The sequence below is a fragment of the Halichoeres trimaculatus genome, unplaced genomic scaffold (genome assembly GCF_033239565.1).
Source record: "Halichoeres trimaculatus isolate MK-OKI-2021-1 unplaced genomic scaffold, fHalTri1.1 fHalTri1_scaffold_18, whole genome shotgun sequence".
NCBI lineage: Eukaryota > Metazoa > Chordata > Actinopteri > Labriformes > Labridae > Halichoeres > Halichoeres trimaculatus.
The window spans coordinates 28257138-28263137 of NW_027437196.1; positions in this window are offsets into that span (position 1 = coordinate 28257138).

The following is a 6000-nucleotide window of genomic DNA, read 5'->3' on the forward strand; positions in this document are numbered from 1 at the left end:
GAGCTGGCTGTTTGATATCCAATATAAGCGGTGTGAGACTCTCCGCAGGCCGCTTTCACATTTAGTCTGCTTCACACACATGGAGAACTTACTGTTATCTTTTACACAAGGCTCAGTCCGGCACAGGGGGGGATGAGGGCGCCACTCCAGTCAGTCAAATCTATCAGCGTGCTGACACAGCAGCTCGGCAGGTTCTGCGTCTGCAAACAGGGGTTTTGGGAGGAACATAAAGCTGGAGTGTTGGTGCTGATGTTACTGCTTATCATGCATCACCAGACCAGTTTTTCTTTAGTATGCACACAGAACAAACAGCTGCTGTCATGTTAGCAAACACAGTCCAGGATACCTGTTGCTGTAAAGGTTCCTGTGAAGAGATCAAAGGTTACTTCTCCACTGAATCACCTTTGCTTGGTTGAGAATGTGCAGATAATGAGAGGATTTAGGCCTTTTCTTAACCTTTATTTACATTTACAACAAAACCACACTACAGTTTGCTTTGGCAACACATTTTCTATCAAATCTGTTATCATTTTGTGGTACAAAGAAATCAAAAAGGCAGATATTTTGTGTCATATTTTAGCTTTTTGAGTCTTGTTTTAAGACCCAAAAGTCAAAAAAAGCTCTAGGTTGCTAGTAATAAGGCAAACACTTCCCTGATAAGAAAAAAATGTATATGCGAGGTATAATAACAACGTTATTAATGTTGCACAGTGTCACAACAGTTAGCGCTGTTGCCTCACAGCAGAAAGGTCAAGGTTTAAATCTTAGTCAGGAGACAGGCCGACCTCTCTCTGTGGGGTCTGCATGTTCTCCCTGTACATGCGTGGGTTCTCTCTGGCTTCCTCCCACAGTCCAAAAACATGCTCATCAGGTTAACTCATTAGCTGCCAGCCGTTTCAGAGCACTGATCCTTCAATACCCACAAAGTGTTGTTTCCTATGACTACGTAAACACAGAAACTACCAAAGGAAAAGTGGACGCTCTTCTGTCATGTCTCTTCCTGTTTTTGAGACTATGGGCTCTAATTTCGTGGATCAGGCGCAAGCGCAGGCACACCCGCCCGGCACTCTTTGAAAGTTTCCTGCAGTGCCAAGAGAGGGGTACTCAAGGCGCAGAGAGGCGCAGAGGAGCGCGTCCACGCCTCCCTCTGCGCAAATGGCAGAGAGGGAGGAGAAAAGCCGTGAGTGGGTTTAACACAGCCGAGCGCTGTCTTCACCAATCAAATAAGTGCCTCTCCTCGCCTTTAAATGCCCTGCGGCTGAGGCGCAGCGGCTGATTGGTCCAACTGATCCCAGCCACCGTGGAAAGTGTGCTGGAAAGACCCGGTAGTGGAGATGGTCAGAGCCGCTGTCCCTGCAGCAGGAGAATAGACAGCGGGGTGCATCGGAGGACACTCAGTATCAGATGTTAAGGCTGTTTATTGTTTAATTGTAAGATGTGCATCAAACTTCCAGCTGCCGTCAGGTTAACTTTCCATTATGACAAACGGCTTTAATCTGACATCAGATGTGACGGGACAGTTAATATAGATACAAATGTATATGCTGGTTCAGACGGTTACATTAAATAGTGATTGCTGTGATTGTTTATTGTATTAAGATGTGGCTGACACTCTGGAAACCTGCCTCTGAGGCTTTGTTGTACAGCTGCGGAGGGTGCGCTCCGCTTTGGGCCAAGAATAGACCAGGTTGGAGCTGGCGAGCTTTCAGCGCACTTTCTGCACTGTTTGTGGCACAAAATTGTCACTGCACCAACATGAATCTGCTGACACCTCCCCCTGGTGCGCAGTCACACCCATCTCTGCGCAGACGGTCTACCAAATTGTCAAATTGGCAGTGCGCAGCACAAAATTAACACCGCCAGGCTTGCGCCTCCTGCGCTGGGCCACGAAATTAGAGCCCAATGTAAGTTTTTAGATCACAGGTGCTCCATCCTTTGATCCTCTTCATGATCTTCATCGTCTTTTCTCTCAATGACATGCTCTTCCTCTCTGAACTACCTCAACACATCCTCAGTTGGAGCGTGAGCTGCCTGAACTTTTTTGACTTGCAGTGTCTGGCTGTGCCTCTGTCATCTCACATCTTCTCCTCATATCCATGCTGATCTCTCATCCAAAGAGTGCACCGCTCTCACCCACAGTAGTTTACCAGCATAATTTTGATTGACAAGCTCCGTCAGACCCCGCTGAAAAACATGGTTTACTTCTATAGACGCAGTCAATGGTTGTAATTGAACTGACGTCTATGGACGTCAATGGCAGCCAATGAGTAAATTAGTCATTCTAAATGACCTGTTGGTGTAAGTGTGCATTTGACTGGAGACCAGTACAAGGTAAACCCGCCTCTGGCCCAAAGACAGCTGGGATAGGCTCCAGGCACTCACGACCCTGAACAGGATAAGAGGTACAGAAAATGGATGAATAAGTGAATAAATTAACTTTATTCATCCAGGACCTACAGGTTAAAGGTTGTTTTAAAATGTTGCTTCTTAGCTTCCAAGTCAGGATGAGCAGGACCAGATTGATTTACGGCACATCTAAGTCTCTGTGACAACACCACACCAGCTGACAAGGTTTAGTAGAAAGAAGAGAGATCTGTGTTTTTCTCTGCTGAAAACGATTTCTGTGATTAATTTTGTAGTGATGGTGGACACTGGAGCCTAACTGTCATACAGAAAAAGGACAGGAGAGGAGAGAGATAGAGCATGAGCTAAAGGCTAACACAAGGGCTGAGGGCTAAAACACGAGCGAAAGGCTAAAACATGAGCTAAAGGGTTATGCTGTTTGTGCTATCGTTGATTCCAACCCACAGTCAGCAGTTATTCTGCAGTGGTCTGTTCAAACTTGAGAGTCTATCAATAAAATGAAGAGTGAGGTTACATTAGCTCTGCTTGGTAGATGACTGACAGGACATAGTTAACCAGGATTTACTGACATTACATATTACTGTCATGTCTCAGAGCACCAGGCTATCAGTCCATCCATGGATGGCTACTGAACTACATGCAAACTGACAAAGATTACTTATTGACACGTTAGCCTGCAGGTAAGCTGTAGCACTGGGCTGCCTATAGCGCTACATTAAGCTGCCTACTGATATGCAGTATACTGATAAATACCTTATCTTGTTGCGTTGCATCCTGTAAAAAGTTTCTTTAACAAAGAAAATTTGTTCCTAAACAAACACGCACCTGGTTAAAAGTCACATCTTTACAATAGTCCGAGGTTTCTGCCCGTTAAAGGGAAGTTTTTCCTTGCCATTGTAACTTGCTAAATGCTGCAAAGTCCTGTACTCATGGTGGATTAAGATAAGATAAGACTCCTTATCTTGTCTTGATGTTGGGTTTCTGCTAATAAAATTTTATTAACATTTACGGGTCTAGACCTGTAAATGTTTTTGTAAAGTGTCTTGAAATAACATTTGTTATGATTTGGCGCTATATAAATAAAGATTGATTGATTGATTGAATAGTGTGCGTGAGACTTCTGGCCAGAAGGTGGCGAGGCAGTCCAATTAAAACAGACCCTCCTCACATCTTTAAGTTTAACTTTAACAAAACAATGAAAGTAAACTAGCAAAAATATAATAATAAATAATAAGATTAAACAATAAGATATAGAGCAGTCATTTAACGTAGAAGAGAGTAAAACTGAAGTAAATAAAACAGTTCAAAATAAAATATATAGTAAAAAAGCTGCAATGGTGTGAGTGTCAAAGGGAGGAAGAATGTGAAAGAACACTATAGAAGACGATAAGAGGATCTTAAAGTATGACATTATTCTTATATCAAGAAACTTACCAAGTATAATTTCCTTACATCACTAGCAAACACACAAAACAAGAAATGAACGTTTTCACATTTAACTAATTGTGTTTTTAAACAAGATATTTAGTCGAACTCTGAGCTGTTTTGGAGTTTAAAGATGATTATTTTACTCAAATGAGCCAAAAATAGTTGAGATTAGTTTCAGCATGTAGGCCAGTTTTATCCTGGACATGGATCCAGACTTTAAGAGTGTTTTTCTTCTTGCTACGTTTTGTTAAACTGTCTCCTTTCTCAGAACATGGGTGTGATTGTGGCAGGCCTGAAACCGTGAGCTGTCTGGAGTCTGAGCAGTTCCTCTGTGCACTTTCCAAACATGTCTGCTGTCATAAGATCTGTTACACAGAGCTGTCGGCTTGTGCTCATGTTTGTGATTTGTCATTTACATGCTGGAAGCTGAAGTCTTCACCAGGACCGAGCTTGGCTGAGGAGCAGACGGACCATATTGTCTGCATCTCTCAGATATCGGCGTCTTCATTTCTTTTCTGTCTGTGCAGAAAAGTCTTTTTTTGATCAGGTAACATCTTATTGAAACTATCAGCACAGAAAATCCTTCTTTGAATCAATTTGATTCCCCACATCGTGGCTAGTGTGGTGATCCTCACAGGCTGACTCTGCAGAAAGCGTCATGTGATAACCCGTGACGTTGAGTTAACAGGATTTAAAGCTAAATCAAACTGCTGGGCAGCTTCACATTGAGCTGTATTTCCTTATTTCTATGCATGAGGTCATGATGAATCTTGCGCTTCAATCATGCTGCAGACTGACTTCAACACAAGGCTTGACTGTTTGCCTCATCAACACGAGACCACTCCCCTGATCTGCCTCTCACCTTTAATGGTGTGGTATGATCTGACAGGTCTTTAGGTTTGTGTGCTCCTCTTTGTGAGAGCTCCTCGTCCTTAAAAAGCCTGATGAGAGACTGTTTTGATTCATATGAAAAAAGACATGCACTGGGGACTATGCACTGTCCTGTCCTCTCTGAATGAAGGCAGAGAAAAATAACTTAAAAGGAAAAAAAAAAGAGACACGTGCTGAATAAGAAGTGCTCTTAATCCTTGAAACGTGTTTCCCCATAAGTGTGATAATCTCCAAATCTGCAGAGAAATAAAGGTTCAAGGTGCAAGCGCATCTTTAGAAATGGAGACGATACAAAGTGAGGCAGCTTGTTTCTTTTGTTTTGTTTGTTATTTAAGATAAAAAACTGCAAAAATCCTCACTCAGTGGTGTGCTTGTTGTGTGTCAAAGAGGTGCCATGGGTCACATGTATCCTAATCAGGTGATCACAATGTTAATATAGGCATTTATGCTTTTAAAGAGGCCATGGAATTTAATGTACACAAAAGAAAAAAAAAACTTAAAAAGAAAAGAAAAAAAAAAACCTTGGTATATAAATATATTTATATATTCTTTTTACATAAATTCAATCTCATGCTTTTTATATAACAGGAAAAAACAACAACAACAAAAATACATTTGGACATCCAGCTTCACATTGAGGCTAATTTACTTATTGGCCACACATTTTCACCCAGAGCACACACATGGTGTAAACTGAACAGGGATAGAAATATGGTTATGGTTATTATCGTCATGGAAACCAGCTGACTACACCTCCCTTTCTCTTTCTCCCTCTCTGGACTGCGGGGAGAATCAGTGAAAGTAAAGGTATTACTGAGCTGGACGTGTTCCAAGTATTCACGCCTCCCTCTCTCACACACACACACACATATAAACACACAGACACACACACATAAACACACACTCACACAAAGCCAGCCACACAAGCAGCACAGCATGTTCAAATTTCCATACAGTCATGCAGACACACACACACACACACACACACACACACACACACACACACACACACACACACACACACACACGAAGGCCTGGGTTTGGGGTTGAGACACACAAGCACACCAGTACACACACTCTCTCTGTCTCTCACACACACACTTCTCCGCTCATACAGAGAGTATATAGCCAGAGCTCCCTCTGCTGGTGACAAATGTAACTGCAGCCGTCAAACAGGACTTCTGGAAGCGTTCTCATTGTCCTCATCATCGTCTTGTTCATTGTTGTCGTCTTTGTCGAATCAGAGCTCATGATCTGACTTCAGTGCAGCTAACCCTGAAACAAACAAAACCTCTTTGTCTCCTCTCTGTTTTTTTT